Source organism: Cinclus cinclus, chromosome 1 (genome assembly GCF_963662255.1).
Source record: "Cinclus cinclus chromosome 1, bCinCin1.1, whole genome shotgun sequence".
NCBI lineage: Eukaryota > Metazoa > Chordata > Aves > Passeriformes > Cinclidae > Cinclus > Cinclus cinclus.
In genome coordinates, this window is record NC_085046.1 from 97,305,091 (window position 1) to 97,324,975 (window position 19,885).

Consider the following 19,885-nt stretch of genomic DNA (forward strand, 5'->3'; position numbering starts at 1 on the left):
AAAATGTGATCCTCTTATGTGAACATCTCATAGTATCTCAACCTCATCTTCTAGGAAAAAAGACTTTCACAGCTGAGACATTTTAATTGTTAGGTATAGGATATCTGGAGTCCTGGAAAATATAACTGATTCTTTTTTTTTATAATACAGAAAGCTAAATGGTCCTTGAACTTTTTCTCTGTAGGCGGATAAGTCAAATTTGACAATAAATAACTGTAATGTACTGTACATTTAAATGTAAAAGTGTCCCTGTTGTCTGTTCTAGTTGAAATTGTATGGAAAAAGTCCCAGTATGCATATTGAGGAAATCTGCCATAAAGTCTCTTTTGTAAAAATGAAAGTTTTTGTGTTAAAGGGCAGTATAGTATATTACTATATAGTGATTTGACTACTGATCCTGCTGTGAATTTAAGAGTACAAAACTTTTCTTAGCCTAGCTGAACCAGAAGTAAACTTCAGTCATATTAGGACAGACACTGAAGTTAATAGAAAAAGTTTACAATCTATGAAATGACTTGATTAAGATCAAAGAGAAAAAAGATGTAGAAATAGGAATGTCTATTTCTTGTGTACTCCATTATCAAGCATTAAACACTGTATTATAAAATAGCAATAAGTGGCACATGACATGAAGCAATATGAATAAAAGAAATAAAACATTTTTTCTATCTTTTTTTTTTTTAGATCTATATTTTTATAGCTTATGTTGTTATTTCTGGTTGTTTATTCTATGCAAGATACTTCAGTCATTTTTTCTCAATCCTTAGTTTTGTATGATTTTTACACCACTTTGAATCATTCACAAAACAAATATTTTTAACTCAGTGAAATGCAAGTCAGTTGAGAATTTAAAGCTCAAAATATTTTTGGGTTCCTTCACAATAATTGGTATACATTGATTTGGTTGGATATTTTGAAATATCTTTATTAACTTCAGCAAAAGAGAATCATAGAACCAATTAAGTTGAAGAAGACCTGTGAGATCACTGAGTTCAACTATGAGCCATGGTACCAAGTGCCACATCCAGTCTTTTCTTCAACACCTCCAGGGGTGGTGACTCCACTATGTCCCTGAGCTGCATCTGAAAGGTTCCATAAGGAACAGTATAGGATAAATGTTAAATAATAGGAAGCAATGTATCATATTTACACTGTATACAGTAGTTTATCTCAAATAGAACAGAATTATGGTGAGAAGCTGGTGTGAAAAGTACTAAGTTGGTTACTCATAACTCCTCATAGCTATTTCACATCAGTTACCAGTGGGTAAATCAATTGCTTCCCAAGACACTTTTACCTATATTTTTACTATTTGTCTCTGACCACAGACCTGACATGAATGGCATGGACACCTGATACCAAATTGACAGGACAGAACCCAACTTCATGTGCACATATTTGCTACATAATGACATGTGTTGCTTAATGTAGTCTGTTCAGTACACAGTGACAAACAGACGAGTAAATATCTTCAGATTTCTTCTTTCTGTTCAACCCTTGGTCAAATCTTTGTCCTGCACTTGCCTTTCAGCTATGTTTCCATTTCCTCGGTGTTTTGCCTTACTTCTTCCTTGGGAGCTATTTCCAGGTTACTACATAAGCCTATACCTGAAATGCTCATGTCATCTTAGGTTGCAACAAACGTAGTGGCACATTGTCCCAAGAATGGTTACTCTCTGTTTGCTGATGCTATGGAAAGACAACAAACCAAACAGGATTTGACATCTTTGCCTCAGCCATAAATTTTCTTCTTGACTCTGGTGGACATGCCTGTTGCATTAATTCTTCCTATTCACATCAGCTGTCTACAGACAGGCAGGCAGATACCTGCTTTGTACATCTCCAAGGGCAAAATGTCAGATGCATGGGTGTTCTACAGATCATATTTTTACTCCTTCTTCAATTCACATTTCCCTTCATGACTCCTTTCCAGTAACAAGTAAATGGGTAGAGTCAGTGACCTACCTCTAGGACAGATCTGATCTTAATTACCTCCATTCTGTCTCCCTCTGCTTAGGCCAGCCCAAACCTGTCTTCACCAGCAAATAGTTTCAGTTTCATAGTTCCTGTTCAATATCCACTCAACACATCTTCTGCTATGCATGTTGCATGATCTCCATAAAATCCTGGGCTGCATTTGCACTGGTTCTTTTTTTTTTTTTGGTATTGCAAATTAACTTTTTTTTTTTTTTTTTTTTTTTTTTTCCCTAAGAGCAACTTCTAGGCCAGTATGGAAAAAAATATCATGGACACAGTTAATTTCTGAGTCTATCACATTTTATGGTTCACAGTTCCTGTACTGTGGCATAGCAATTCAGTAATTACCATCACACCAGGCATTTAACACTCTCAAGAGCAGTGGAGGTGGAGAGCTTTGGACTTGACTGACAGCGTAAAAAGAAATCTAGATAGAAAAGTAACAAAATTTCACATACTTTTTAGTGTAAGCTGGATATATCAAAATTTAAAAAAAAAAACCAACAAAATTAACATTGCTAGGAAGAGATGTGAAACATAGACCAGATGAAACACAAAACACTTCTGCTGGGATAGTAATTTACTGATTTTGGCTACCATGATAAACAACTGACTAGTGCCACGGCTATAAAATATCAGAATAAATTTAACCTAAGCTGAAACTGGAACTACCATTTTAAGATTTTTGTTCTAATTTCTGTCATTTCTGCTGCTTGATGGTAGGGAAAAGAAAATACAAGTAAATGGTCTTGTAAATGTGTCCGTATTTTACAACTTCATCTATCAAAACTAAACTGAAAACCACTACTGTATAAGAATTCTTCTCCTGGGAGAGTACTGAATAAAAATAAATAATAATAATAATAAAGAAGCATAATGTTTTCCACAATGGTGATGCAATACATCTTTGACTCAATGTTTTTATTTACTTTTTTGTTTTTGTTTTCTTGCTTAGTCCAGTTTATAAAAGGTTATTTGAAACATTTAAATTAAAATTTATTCAAAATTATCAACTAAAATTACTCTTTTAAGTTGATAGAAATAGCTAAACTCAAACTTTTAATACTCTACTGGAAACTATTAACCCATTGTTCCTTCTAAGGACTTTAAAATGCTTCAAAAATAGGCAAGTACATGGCATGTATCAACACAATCCTAGCCAGTCCTGACTAGAATAGTGCTATCCACAGGTCACAGAATATTTCAGAGATAACAAAAACAACCATAAAAAAAGAAAAAATCCACTTTGAGTTGGAGATTTTTTTTTAATATGAAAACAGCATAAAATCCAGTGAACTGAACACCTCAAATGCCACTGGCACAATACATTAAAACACTTCTTGTGGTAGTCTAAAATCTGTTTTCAAAGAGCATGGTAGTTTCATGTCTCATAAAAGCAAAATACATTTCCATAAGAGATTATTTTTGAAATAAAAGAAATATCCTCCAAACCTAAAACCATTGAATGAGCTCTAGGAAATCCTGAAGAATAAAGGAAACAAAAAACGAAGTTAGCACTGATCTCATTCCAAGCTATCTGTGTTTCAGTTGAGGGAAAGAATTGCAGCACAAAATGTGCCATCAGTGCCTTAAGTGATATGAGTGTGCATAACTCCTAAGCAATTGCCTTTCTCTCTCTTGTAACTCCCATTTAAACTTTCTTTGCAATAAATAAATAAATAAATAAATAAACAGAGCAATAATAGGGAAATGGAAAAGAGTGACATTTCTTAGTGGCTGCAGATATAGACTTGTCTGGGAGGTATATCAAAGATCATTATGGATATTACAAGGTAATCATCTATCCTTGCTAACCTGAAGCAGCAATGTCAGCCTATAGATCTGAAACATTACATTTAACCTAAGAACATGACATTTGAAAATCAACATTTATTAAAATGTTAACTATTTTTACATATATACCTTGTTGCTTTGTTTTAAGACTAATCTGAGATGCAATACTGCCAATCCACACACTACTCTTGAACTCTTCACTAAATATACATTTTTTGCAAAATTATTTATACGCATAAAGTCTGAAATTGTATGCTCTAAACCTGTGTTAACTCTTCTAGAAATCCATTATTGATGTTTTGAAGCAAGCATACAGCATCTAGAAACAAAGATGAAAAAAAGATCAAATCTATTTCTTCCCATGTGCTTCTATATATTTAAATATCAGAACAGGCTTTCAGAGGTTAGAAATGTATTATGCATATCCATGCACTTTACATACTCAGATAAATATCAATAGCAGCAGTGTGAGTTCAGCTTCATGCTCAGGAAATTACTGGCTATTTCTGGAGTAAAGAAACCTGTACTAAGAAAAAAAATATCCTCTGTTCTGTGTATGCATTGTTATTTTTCCAAGCATTTTCCTCTACTGGCTGCTGTTGGAGACACTGAAGTGGGATGGATGGGGCTCTGTCTGGCCTATTTGCTGAGTACCACAGTCCATACAAAGCTGTTCTTCTCTTCTGAACACTCTACTAACAGCATGCCACCTTTCTGTGAATGACAACTTACCTTTGTCTTCTAAGTGGGTAAAAAAAACCCCAAAACACATGAGAATATAGAATAAAATTCTCAAAAGATATTTAATGAACTCACAGTTGTTGTAAACAAGCTCTGTACTTTATATAATATTCCGGATACTTTATGCTTCCCAAGGGAAAAATACAGAATTAGTCTAGGCAAAGACTGTATTAATTAAATAAGAATCATTAAGACCAGCAATTGGCTATAGGTATTATATGACTGATTCAATTACAGAGAGGAATAAAATAACATTACGCAATTTGTAGTGAAATATATATTCTTCGTGATGTTATTTATAGATTATATGGATGAACATATAAAGACCCAGTTTTTCTCTCAGAAATGTTTCAGAATAACACACTTTCATGGGCAAATGAAAAAAAAAAATCAAGAAGCAGCTTTATTGCAGTTGTGGAGTCTTCTGCCTAGAGCAGTTCCATTATGTGATGCTCACTAAAGCTGGTGTGGAATGGCTTGCTCTGAGAACACAGCTACCTGAAATGTCAAGTGACCACTGGGAAAAGTTAGTACAGAGGTCAGGCTTCCATTCCTCAGAAAGCTTCCCCCAAACACTAGGTTGCTGTTGAAAATAAAAATAAGAGTTGGTAAAGAAATATATAACTTTCTTGGTTGATCTTGGCGTTAATGTGGGGGGAAAAGCCCCAACAAAACAAATAATAAAACCTCAAAGCAAAGCAGTATTCAACTTAAACTTTTATAAAGTTCAACTGCTTCAAAAGTTCAAATTCAATGACATAGGCATAAAATCACTCTATTAGTAAGCCTTAACAGCAACCTTTTATCATCTCCATTATCCAGGATGTTTTTTTAAGTCTCCAAAATGGTGTTTTCCTTTCAATATTACTCAGATGGCTTGAAAGGTTTATATATCTTCAGTATTCCCTTCTCATGATAAATGTAGAGACGACCTACACCACCTTGAAACAAACTTGACGGCTCCTGCAGGAAGAGCTCTCTGCTTGTAGCTACAGGACCTCCCTACAGGCATCAGTCCTACATGCAAAATTGAAGGGTAATTCTGTTTAGAAACAATAAAAAACTTTTTTTTTCCTGGTTATATTACTATAATAATTATCTTTATGTTTCAAACCCTGTAGGCAGCAAAGATATGTCCCTAGGCACCCTAACTGGGGATGCAGCTTGCATTGCTCCACATATAGGCAATGATGATGGTCTGGTTTTATTATATCCTTTCTTACGTGTGAAAAATGCTTTGGTGAATAAGTTCTTATAAGGCCCTGAATTTTTTTTTTTTTATTTTTTTGTGTGTGCAAAATCTGATTACAATGGTATCTCTCTTTTAAGTACACATAGAGAGAGGGACCTTAATGTACTAGCTACAAATATATAGGTTTTCCATACGTGTGTTTTATTTATGGAATGTTTTTTTTTTAACTGTATGACATTTATAAAGTATTTTAGTTTTTAATTTTACATTAAAATTGATGTTCTGGGTGATTGGTCTAAGCATTACATATTTCATCTATTTAATAAATTTATTTTCATAAGAATATTTCAACTGCAATGATTTATTGTCCAGGGCATGCTTCTTCCTGACTACACAAATTATTCAGTCAGTTTTACTTCACTGTTTTAGATTAAAACAATTATTTCTATATATTATTACATTTTAATTATATATTTATTTACTGAGCTAAAATAAAACCATAAAATAGTATAGATATTCCACATTTGGAACAATCACATTTATTTTTTCTTTTAGAATAAAAAGTGTCTTGCTGCAATCATTTTAGGTAGCAGGGCAGCTGTTACATATTTTAGGCTCTGTCACTATATCCACAATTTATTTGCTTATGTGAAATTAAATTCTGTACACAAATTTCCCTGCTTCTGTTTATGAAAAAAAAGAAAGTGTTTGAATGATGTCAACAGTGGCTTTCTAAAATACAGGAAAACTGGCAACAATGTTGAAGAAAATAAGTTGGTTTGAGTAGAAACCCAGTTAAGCCTGAAATCTTATCTCAAAGGCAGTTGCATGGACAGTCTGTCTCAACACCAGAAGCCCTGGTAGCTATGGAATGAATCTGAAATATTTTTATTGCTGAAAGCAGAAATCTTACATCCGTGTTTCCAAACAGTATGAGACTGAGTTTAGGAAAAAAAAAAAAATTGGCTATAGTTATATGTTTTGCTTTGGAGTAATTTCCTATTTAAAACCCACATATGAAGTTTCTGAAAGTAACTGAACAAGAACTAGCTTTATAGTCATATGTTATTGTTGTTTAACATTCTCTTACAATCACGGAATGGAAAATCAGTTCCCAGATGACTCCGTAACTTTGGAACCAGAAAACAGCAATCTGAGATCCAATGTTCTTTAGCCATAAGAGTAACTTTCCTCTCGAGAATAATTTCCTGTAAAGTATAAATCTTATCCATTTTTCCGGCTTGAGTAAATATTTGTGTTCATATTTTTATCCTGAAATGGGATTTTCCACAAATAATTTGTGAATCAGAGATTCATGACAGTGTCTGTGACCTTTACTAGTCATCATATCCTTAAACTCTGTTAAGCAAATGTAGTTGGAAAGTAATTATTTTTTTTAACACATTCTCCCACTACTGCATTTAATGTGTCTTATTATAGCATCTTACTTTCTGTGCTTTACTGCTATGTTGCCACTCTTAATCAGTTTTTCAAATGCAACTACTATGAAAAATATGATTACTGTAATTTTTAATTTCATTTTTGACTTTTCAAATATATGTATATTTCAAATGTATATGCAAATATATGGTAACATGCACAACTAGTACTTTAGTAGTATATTTATCTTCATTTGAAGTGCAAACACACAGCACATAGTAGCATAATTTCTGAAGATGTTTTTCATGTAACAGCTTGGCTGTGACACTGTTAAGACTTCATTGAATTTAACTCAAATATTCACTGAATCAGACTAATTTTTTTAATGTTAGAGCTGGAGAACCAAGTATTTTGAAAAAGAAATCCTGTTAAGAAAGATACTCTTTGTTTCCAAAAGGAGAAATTAATTCAACATTTCTTGAAGTAGACTGAATATATATGTATAACTCACAGTTAATTTTCAAGAAATTTAGATCAGCAGTAGCAGATAACTTTTAATTTAGTTTCTGATCCCTTCCAGTATTCAAAGCAGAAAATACTTTTTTTGAAAATTATAATTTTCAAAGGAATTTGAGTCACACGTGTTCCTAGGAAAGAAACTATTACTGCCACTTATTTCAGTATTTTAAAATGGCCATCACTTTTAATAATATATATGACATGTCAGACAGCAAGTATTGCATTATATAAAATTATTAATGTTCAAACTAACTAGTATTATGAATTTTTTAGTGAAATAGGACGCAAGTCTTTAAGAATTAGCTTTTGTTTAAAGTCAGGGTTTCCGGGGAAAGACTGGCCATGTTGGCTGTTACAGTTCTTTACCTGTTCATTTAAAAATCCATTATTGTCTATTTCTGCTCAGGTTGTACTGCTTTTTTATATAGTAGATGAGAGAACATAACATTTTTATTTTTTATACCCATCTTTTTTTCTAACACATAAAAGGAATTTCTTTTCTTGATTGCCTTTTAGAATGCTATTATACTAACTTTCTAAAACCAGAATGTTTTTCTTTGTATGTAGCTCTGATTTTTCCGAAGTGCTCCTTGTTTTTATTTACAAGAATTAGTTTCACCCAACCTTTCTTGATAGTATTATTTTATGAGAAATGTAAGCAATATTATATTTCTGGAGTGACTTTCCAGGGCAAACGGTCTGGGATGCTGCTTGGAGAGGGGGCAGATTTCTGTCATAAGCTGGGGATGGGACACCTGTCACATCTTGCATGCCAGTTGCCCCCAGAACAACTATCTGGCTTTTATCTCATTTACCCTTGGGTGGTGCTATTGCAAGTGTTGTGGTTTTCTTCTTCTAGCAACCCTAGCCACACCTTGCTTTCTTTGTGTTCTACCAGAACCCTGAAATGGGGAATCCAGAATATATCTATATATGTAATATAAATATACATACCCTGTACACCTACTTGTATGAGTATGTATGTAAGTATCTAAAGGAAGGTTCACCAAGAGGAGGGATCCAGGCTCTTCTTGGTGGTGCCAGCCTATAGGGCAAGATGAAACAGAAAGAAACAGATGCACAGGAAGTTCCACAAAATTCCACCTGAACATGAGGAAGAACTTCTGTACTGTGTGGGTGCCCAACAGATTGCCCAGAGAAGCTGTGGAGTCTCCCTCACTGGAGATATTCAAGGAACATCTGCATGTAATTCTGCACCATGTGCTCTAGGAGGACCCTGCTTGAGAAAGAGGTTGATTCAATGACATGAATTCAGGAGGACAGATCTGTAAGTACAGCACTACTTTTAATAAAAATAGACAAGAACTGTGTGTGATTTTATCCCCTAAATACTTTTGCCTCTTTCCATTGTAGTTCTGAATTAGAAGCCACATGCTCCATCAGTTTCCCAGTTCTGCTGCATAATCGTTTCTTTTTATCAGTACCCAGGGATCATAACTGGGACAACCCAGATTTCATGGTTTAAGAGTCCAAAGGCTTGAAACGTTCCAGTCACATGAAAGTTTATTATGAAGTTTGATGTTTTCTTCAAGTCGTGGAAACATATTGCTTCCTAAGGGGTGTGTGTGTGTGTGTGTGTGTGTGTGTGTGTGTGTATGTGTGCATACATATGTTCTAAACTGATATATAAGCAGAGCCTGCTTGTCTAAATTGTGATTTTTTGCTTCTGGAAATCATGAATAGCCAGTGTTGGATCACTGTCCTTGGTCATATTATCAGAAAAAGATGCTATGAGAATTAGAAAAAATGATGTCAATATCTGCTTTGGGGAAGTTTCTGCATGCAAGTGCTGCCTGTGAGGCCTGAGTTGTATTTCTCCCTGATGTACCTTGTTTATGACTCATTAAAAAAGGGGGAGAGTTAGCATTTTGCTTAGTAGCCTCAAACTGGGTACTTTAAAAAGAAATATAGCCCCTTCTAAGCATAGATAATTCACTTTAAAACATATCATGGCATGGAAACAAACAACTATTAAATTGAGACTATAATGATCATTACTTGAATATTTCTAAATAACTTCATGATTAGAACAAGTATAAATGCATGGGGATGAGGAGAAATATAGAATAATAGGAAAGAGAACAAATTTTTTTTTCACTTTAATTAAAGCTTGATAAAGGAAGGCCAAAATGTGTCCAAAGTTTAGAATTCTCATGGGAATCTAAAAATTTTTACAGAAAAATATCTGTAGTCTCTGGTTAAATGAATGGCATAATTAGCCACAAGACAACATACTATGAAATGTCACTGCAGAAAAATGATTATTTCAAGATTCTGAGGGTGAAGTATTTTTGAAACAGTACATTAATATTTATTTCTTTTCCTCAAATCCTCTTTTGTTGATGCTGTTGTTTTGTTGCTTGCTGTTTCAAAAATGTGGATTTAGCATGGTAGTAGTATGGCCCCCTTCTGTAGAAGATTTCTATCAAAAAACTAATTTTCTACTAAGACTGAATTAGGCCTAAGTGGTGATTCCTCTGTGTAGGTTAGTACAGTTCTTCCGAAAGTGGGAAGATCTACTCCATAAAGGGCAATTACATATGGCTTTACAAACCTAAGTGTTAACAAAACACTTTTCCCTACAGTTTACACTTAAAGAACAAAGGGAAATGCCAACTAGATTAAGTATTTTTTACTAAAAATTTTAAGTGACCATTTCTGATTCAGTTGGAAGGAAACAATGACCTTTTCACCACTGGGCACAAAGCAGAAGAGAGTTTTCTGGTTCAACCTTTTTTCTGAGTATGAAAAAACCACAAGATTATTGTTTTTTCCAGATCAGCTTGTGTTCTCTTAGATGATTTTCCACTTGTTGGACTTAGATGATTTTCCATTTTTCCACTTGCATTTCAACACTCAATGCTTTGGTTTATTTTGTTTTTTCCAAATTAATAAAAGGCAGCGTAAAGGCAAACTCTTCCTACTTTGAGGATTACTTGTGTGAGAATAATACATGTTGATCATGTTATTTTTCATTCTTTGTCTAAATCTATATCATTAAAGATTGTGTTATTTCCACATTGCCAAATAATTCCTTTTGAGAGGAAAAGAAAATTTATATATAAGCTTATATTGCTTAATATAAATTACCGACTTTTGCAGAGCAATTTAAGACTTTTTCTCTGCTGAATAAGGATGTTCTAAGGGTGTATTTTCTGGAACAGGAAGTTTTATCCCATAGATTCTTCGAAAACTGCCTCCTGGTCAACTGGAATTTGGGAACAAGAATAAAAAGAAAAGCAGAGGAAAAAATTATAAGAAATTGTACTAACTCATTTTTAGACTCAGGTATGAGTCATGGATGGTATAAATTACTACAGATATATTGTTATGACAAAATTCAGACTGTTTAGCACCAAAAAAGACATTCCTAATCCTGGGTTTTTCCTTTAACCTAGCCTTCCTACTCGTTATTAATATTTTTTTCAGTATATTCTGCCAAAATACTCTTAAGGTTTTTTTACAGATTGATTTTTCCAGCTCTTAAAAATGTTTGCATTCTCAGCTGCTGGAGTCTAATAATATTAAGAAAGAAACACTCAGTTTAAACTCTGCTACAAAAGTACCTGCAAGTATGAAACCATAATTGAGCATCTTTACTCCCTTGTTCAATGAATAACATATTAATCATCAGGTTGATCTTGAATTAAAGTATTAAAATTTTATCTTTCCTTTAAACACACACACACACAGACACACACACAGACACACACACACCCCTCCCCACCAAAAGAAAAAAAAAAAAATCCCCAACAATTAAATTTCCAGTATCAGAAAAATATTTTATAAGAAAAACCCCAAATTTTCTTGACTCTATTTTAGGTTGTGATATTAATATTTAATCCTCCTTTGTCATTTGTTTGTGGGGTTTTTTTGTGCTTTTTAAGCATATTTAATTTTTTAACCTTCAATATAACTTGTGTTATAAGATTTACTACATATATATACTACACATTACAGAAAATAATTTAGAGTGGGTTGGACTACTTAGTGCATGAAAGGTGCTAATCCTATATCATCATATCCTTGGGCCTGTTTAGTCTCTACCAACATTCATTGAATTTTTTCAGTCCGTTCTTCAAAATACACCTCACTTCCTCACTGTAAAACTACAGTTTAAGAGAATCTATGCAAACCCACACAGCCTCTGAAGTCCTGTCCTGGATTTCTAAATAGAACAGATTTTCTTTTCTACTCTCATTTCTCTTTACTCTTTGCTCCAAAGAACCTTGGCCAGAACACCATGCTGAAGTTGGCTCTGATTTTCAGTACTTTTGTTTCTTTCTATTCCTACTTACATGCTTTAAGGAGAAAAAAGATCCAAAGAATGCAAAGTCTATGAATATTCCACAGTTAAAAGGTTCCCAAGAAATATTAGATCAATGCTGACATATGGTGATTTTCTGTTTTACTGATCTGTTTTAATTTCCTAAAATATGCATAATACTCTGTGAATCTTAACCAATTGTTCTTTTTACTTCATCTGGATTTTGTTTCCACTTTCCAGTCACTGGGACTCTCTGTCAGACAAAAATAATTAGACTTTAACTAGAATGTTCCAGGTAGGAATGGTTCTTTATTGATGGCTCACTAACAGTGCCTTTAATACTGCAAAGTACCACTAAAGGTTTGATTAAACTTTTGTGAGCTTGGGGGAAGGAGGAGGGGAAAAAAAAGGTGAATATCATACATATTTTGTGTATTTTTAAAAATGTATCTGTAAAACATGAATAATCTTAAAATACTGAAAATATGTTTCCACTCCACCCTGCAATTCTGTCCAATGAAGCAGCTTTCAAACTTATTTTGGGTGCAACTTACAACAGAGAAAATGAGATGGAGAAACAAGTAAAAATGTTTACTGTAGTTACTAGGTTCTCCTCAGAGAACTCCATCTGATTATTGGTTCAACTCATCTGGCAGATGGAACGATCAGCTGGTTGTTTTGAACAGTGTTCAACATGGTAGTAGGAGTATTGTTTTTTATGTTTTCTGCTTTCGAATTTCTTCCCCCCCCACCACCCTCTTGAGTACTCTTTCTTTTTTATTTTAATCTTTATTTTAATCTTTAATGTCACCAAAGCCAAGTGAAATGTTCTTTAATATTAGTCTTTGTCCAGGAAGGACCAGAAGCCTAAACAGCGATAAAAAAATGGGATTTTTTGATGTATTATTTATATTTCACTCAAAAAATGTGAGGCTGAGATACATTACTTACTGAAACAGAACTGATCTGTGACAGACTGTCCTCCTCAATAACACTCAAACAACTAGTTAAAAATAAAAGATGGTGCACAAAGAGCAATGCAGAATTTTACTCTCCTAGACTCCCACATAAATGTCAATAGACATAATTAAAATGCTCTGAACAAGTGCTAGTTGGCTGAATTTTGCAAACAGATTTTAAAATACTGAAAGTATAGAGCCTAAGGCATCAGCATATATTTAAAGAATTACATAGATTTCAAGTTCTTTTTTTTTTAAAGTTGGTTATTTTGAGCATATATGCAGTATTTTAAGAAAAAAAACCCCATATTTTCTTAATGAATAGATTGACTTAGGGCTTTTTCCCCCTTAAAATTGTAAGCCTTCATTTCAGGAGTATATGTCAATGAGTCACCTCTTGAAAACTGTTGCTCTTCCATGTGACCTAGTGCATTTTTGCCTGGTTTAAATTTTTTTTTCTTTGTTTGCTTTAGATTTTGCTTTTTTAGTTGTATGCCTCAGTTTGAGTGAGTAGAAAAAGTAAATACAATAATGCCCAGAGGAAAATTATCCATTAAATAAAAAAGAGCATATGTGACTTCCTTGAAAAAAATTAAATATACTTGGAAATACTTTTCAGACGTTTCTATGAAAGAGGTTCCTCAGGTTGCAGGGAGAAGAGAAGAAACTTACTGTAGTGTCAGAAAATATGAGCATTCACATATCATATTGAGAACTTTGCCCTAAATTCAATAGTAGAATAGAGAAAATACAAAAGAATAGATAGCAAAAAAGCTTTTACTTGCCTTATTTTCAGTCACACAGCACATGAGCTTTATCCTCCAAGAGGGAAGATGGAATACATATGCAGAAAAAAAAAAATCACAAAAAAACATTAGATGTGATCATTTTCCATACTTATTTTTTTCTCCATTAGATTTTAATACACAATTCAAGTTCAAGACGATTCATAAAAAAAATAGACTTTAACTGCCAAATGAGATATACAGGTGATTCCTTAGAGAAACACTGATAATACAGGAAATTCATTACAGCCATATGTATACATTTACTGACAGATAAAATTGTTGAGTGCCCTAGCAGCAAACTAAAAACACCAGAGGAAGTGATCCATAAACTCAATGGGTATTCTCCTTTTCCTAAAGGAAAGGAAAAACTAAATGATGAATCTCATTTGCAGAGCATAACTGACCAAAATTGCTGAAGAAATTGACTTCTAAGATTAAAGGAAAAAAAAATTTTAAAAATGTAAGGGCCCTTAGAGAATAAATGTGGATAAAAATTTCAATTTAATTGAAAAAAAAATTTTTTCTAATACAGTCCTGGGAAGGGTCTCAAGGGAACAAAATGATGAAATATTATTAAGAAAGCTAATTTACAGGAAGATGAGCTATATTACTCAAAGGTCTCAATTTTGGTGTATTAGTAAGAAGGTTTGTTGGGGTTTTTTTTGTTTGTTTGTTTCTGCATCTTTTATTTGGATAAATAAAGTGTTTGTCAGAAAATAAGATTTTCAAATATTTTTAAGGTAAGAAACAAAAGGTGACCTTAAACACAATATCTCCTGATTATATGTAATAACTCACCCTTACAAGCTTTTCTTCTGCCCATATGTAATTCAGCATGCATATAACATATTTTGCTTTGTTCCTAATATGCCATTTTGACTGCCCTTCAGGTCAGGCAAAAATGTTCTAAATTACATGAAACCACAATTTTGAAGAAATAGAATAAAGGATGACTGAAATACTTACTTTTATCATCTCATAATTCATTTTCATCTGAATCCTCATCCCTCACCCCTAAAAATCAAATCAAACAACAAAAAAGTGGCCAATATGACTTTTTTTGGTACCATCTAGTTTAATGAATATAAAATATTTTAAAATATAATTTTCTCGGATATGATCCAACAAAGAGATCAACATAATTCTGCTAGGAATTGGACCATGTCTAGAAATAGCAAGCTAGCATTAGTACTGCTAAACTCTCACCCCAGAGGGAGATTCCTGGTCTTCAATACCCAGTGGTACACAGCAATTCTTGTTCTCATTCCTCAGCTGACAGCTGTATCTGCCCAGGGGAGACAGCTATGACCTCATTGCATAGCTTGTGGTCTGGACTTATATGTGGTGCTCTTACTTCAGGAAGAGATTTTTTTAGTTTTTGTTTTGTTTTGTTTTGTTTTTTGTCCAGTTCACAATGTCTGAAACACTGCATGGCCCTATCATGGGCAATGTTTTAAACCCTTAAAGTTTAGCTTTAGTTTTACATGTCTTCCCTGACATACGGCATGAAGGTGCATGGCATGAAAAGGACAACATATGCTAAAATTCTGAAGGATTGATGACTTCATATGTAGGCTGCCATACGTTGCGGGATCATGTTCAAAGTATCTGTTGGGATTTCTCCTTAAACAGAACTCTTCCCAGAATTATTCCTACATGAACTGGAACTCCAAGAAAAGAAATCTGTGCACAGACTCAGCCACCTGAGGTACAAACGGGCTGGGAACCTGGAAATGAAATTGGAAAACTAATTTGTTTTTTTAATTTTAGAAGTACATATGGACAAGTAGCTCAGCTACTACAGCTTTATGAGATTTAATATGATTCTAGTAACCAGCAGTTCATCAGGGTCTAGAGCCTGATGAAATTATTCTGAAACTGATAAAGATGGAAGGTTGTCTAGAGTTCTCAACCGGTAGTTTATCTTACTAAAAATAGAGATGACTAAAATAAAGCATATTGAGTCAATGTGTATTTCCTACAGAGATGCTACAGAGAAATATTTAAATGGAAAGACTGAAAAAATGGAACCAGTAAATTATTTCTAATGACTGTGATCATTATTCTATACAGGGTAGAAGAAAAGCTTTAGATGAAATTTCTACACATAGATACAAAATGTAAGGGAAATTAGATTAAAATATTAATACCTTCTAAAGCTGAAAATAAACTTAGGCATTGCTCTGTGTGAAGATAAAAGAACTCAGACCTCAAAGAACATAAGTTAGGACTGAAGGACCATTTCCCTTGGCTCTGGATTTTCATTATTTTAATCCTTGTCCAACACTCTTTTGGAAAACAAAGTTTATACTTTTTCATGGAGACTTCTGAAGTAACAAGAATCCTGAATATGTCAATTTGTCTCATTTTTGAATGTGATGAGTAACTCAATATCTGATCCCATACCTGACTGCTCCCATGATCTAGACATTTTGCCTTGTATATTGCTTGATGTCTTATATGAGCACAGATGAATGAGGACAGTATGCTTTCACAAACAAACACATTCAGTATTTTAAGGGACTTTGAGAAATTTTCAGATATCTGGAAAATTTCAAGCATTTAGACTTATCAAACATGAAATCAGCATTGTCTTCGCAACAATCAGTGTGTCCAGATGTGCAGAAATGAATATGCACCAGTTCTGGAGAACCAGTGGGGAAAAATACTTCTAATTTGAAACTACAATTAAAAAATAACAATAAAAAAACCAACCAAACCAAAAAAAAAAAAAAAAAGTGGAGGGAAAGAAGGGAAAATAACACAGATATTTGGTATTTCATTTTATACAAGCTGCATGGTCACTTTCCATAGGTTATCACAGCAAGATTGTGATAATGGCATTTGGGTTGCTGCTGCTGAGCCATTTTTATGAGTATTTGTCTACTTGCAGTCAAATTGATTGATTGATTGATTGATTGGTTGATTGATTGAAATCACTTTCTGTAACCAGTCAGCAAGGATTTGGGCAGGATATCCTGGCTTGAATGGGGATAGCCACAGTCTTTGATATGGGGCCTTTAAAGTAAGTGTTTTCTTGATGTAGTGTTCTCATGTTTCAGGACAAGAAAGTCCTTCCTTGGCCAGATGTCAAATTAGACTCCCAGCAATTTAAAGTTCAGTGCTCAGGTTTTTTTCTAGATATAGAAGAAGATATGCTCTTTCTGATACCTTCCAGTAACTACAATGGGATGAAGCCATGACCTAGTTTGCTGTTAAGGAAGAAACAACTTTGCAATGTGCATTTCCTTCCAACACACAAATTCATGTATTTAGTGTGTGTATTCATGTAAGAGGTCCTGAAACCCTCAGTGACTCAGTTTCTGCTTCTCCATTGCCCATCATGAAATGCCAAGAAGCTTTCACTCATTTTGTAGGCAGGAGAATAGGTATGAGTTGTGAGCTGGAATGGAAAGGTAAAGAAGGAATTTTAGTTAATTGCAGTAGTACTGGACATTGAAAGGAGACAGAAAATCAAGAGCAGCTGGTGCAAGATTCTGTTTCCTATCTGTAAAAAAACATTAAGTATTTGCACCCCAGAATCCTCTCTATTAACAGTCATCAATGTAGGAAGTAAAAGAGGTTTCTCTATTCAACTGTAAATTTCTGAAGTATAAAATTAGGCATTCTTTTACCTTCTTTCTTAAAATTGCCAGTGAACCTTGAACAAAAAGGCTAAGGGCCCCATTCTTTACTGATTAAATAGTCTCCCTAGAGGACACAGCTACAGATCCATATCTGTTTAGACAAAGGAAACAACCTTTTTTAACAACAGTTAGTGTTCACAACATTCTGAATGAGTGCTTTTATCCTCTAAAGACACCTGTCACCACAATTTGAAAGAAAACTGGACTCTACCTCTTGCTCAAAGAAGACAAGATTCCAGAATCCAAATGAGGTTTCTAAATCCTCGGTGGCAAACCACATCCTCAAACACATAACAAAGCGAGGCACTTCTATCATCCAGAAAAGAAAGAATTCATTTAAGCCAAATCTTTCCCCACAGAGGTTGTGCTCAGCAGGCTATGTGTTGTGATGTATTTTAATATCTGCAGTTGTTTCTAAGGCAGGTACAGCAATCACAGGTTGTATTGGGAATATTAAGAAATAATTACAAACAAGCAAGCAAATAAAAACAAAGCTGCAAGAATGACAATAAAACTGGCAGAGATTGCAGAGGAGAAAAGCCATACTAATATTATCTAATCTAGGGAGTCAGGTGTCTGCTTTGGGAATACGGATTTCATAACTGAAGCCAACTAGAAATGTCAGTATTTTGCTTGTTAAGGTGACTTAAACCTATTTTATAAATTAAACCATGTTTCACATAGATTTTGCTTCTGTCTACTTAGAATATTTTAAATGGCTTAATGAGTTTTGAGTTACTTAAGACCTTACAATACAATATGTTGCTACATTCTTTCAGAAACTTTGGATCTCAGTTTCTAGAAAGCATTTGGAAACCTCAGTAAATTGAATAAATAAAAGAAGTCAGGAGGCTTTAATGTGTACCTAAAATTAAGATTCTAAATCTGTAGTATGCTGCCCTGTATTAGGACAGTTAAACAGCTTGATTTTTAAACCTCAGCTTGATTTTCTGGAACCTCAGAATTCTTTTGGATAACAACAGAATGAACCTATGGTTTCTTCTGGGCAAAAGTAAAGTTCTGCAAATAATTGCACTATGTCTTAGCTGTAAACAGTACTATACTGCCTGTTGAGAAGCATATGTTCAACACAGCACAGAGTTCTATTAATGCAGAACCAGTGTCAAAGATTTGGCTGCTTCCCAGAATTAGCTGACAGCATTGTCTGGGCTCTGTGCATTTCACAGAGTCTCTCCACCCTCTACGGAATTTGCGGTTTGAGAGAAGGAGCTATTGCAAATTTCACTATCCATCTTCCCAAGAATAAGGCAAAAACAAGTGATTGCACACATCTGGTAAATTTTTTTTTTTTTAATGAAGTGGCACAGAAAGATATGAAATGTTGACATTTAAGTTGACTTTCAAGCTCACAGTTTTTGGCATCAGCAACTGTCAGCTGAAATTATTTCTACTTCTGTAGCTGTCTGCAGCTAGCTATATCTTTCCATTTTGCAGGTATCATCTTTTCAATTTATTTTATTTAATTGCCTCTTGCAGGACATGGCAGTCACAGTTTTTCCTACTCTAAACATTTTGTGGAAAATGCGTAAATATTAGATAAACATATAGAAAGCAGATTTTTTCTGGATGCTTTTCACAATTTTTTCCCCTGCTGTTTCAGAATCCAAGCTCTTCTTTCCCAGATAAGCAGCTGATGCCTTTCACAAAGGCAAACTACATGTCTTCAGCTCTCTAATGAGGTTCTTTGGCTCATATCACAGTTTAGAAATATTCACTGATAGTAAACCATAGGCTAAAGGATAATGCAAACCTTTTGCATTCCCTTGTTGTCAATCATTTGGAACAGTTATATTGTAAGAATTTTAATCTTACCTTTTTTTATTTACCTTGATGTATAAAAAACCTAGCATAAATAGGATCTAGAGGCATTTTTATGCCATTTTTTTCTACCAGGAAAAAATGATACTTCATTGCTATCTCTAAAATACTGACCTAGTGAAAAACTGTCTACTCAGGTTTTTAAGGGCAAACAAGATATTCTGTTGTGATAGTGCTTAGATCTTAATTGAAGCTAGAGACAACTGTTTTGGTTAGGAAGAAATTCTTTTGGTCCTAAAAATACTATCTAAAGACTTCTTGTGAGAAATTCAGTGTATCTATTTGATTTGATACAATAAGGAGTTTCCCTACATCACTGTTTAAATCCAACTGGCAATTAAGTACCATACAGACATGCACTCATTCAGTGGTGGAAAGGGGAGCAGAATCTGAGAAATATAAAATCCAGGGCTTGAGATAAGAATATTTTAATAACTGAAATGAAGTACTACTCCTACTACTACAAAGTTCTAGTTAAAATTGATATTACAAAAAGAGGGAGAGAAATAAAACTCAAATTAAAAAAAAAAACAAACAAAAAAAACCCCCAAATCCATTGTGCAAGTGATGCACAATACCATTGTTTACCACCCACTGAGTGATGCCCAGCCTGTCCCTGAACAGAATCAGTGGCTCTTGGTCATCTGCCCCATTTTGTACACTGAGCATGACACTCAGTAGTGTGGAATACTCCTTTGGCCAATTTGGATCAGCTGTCCTGGCCATGCTCTATCTCGGCTTCTTGTGCATTTCTTCACTTG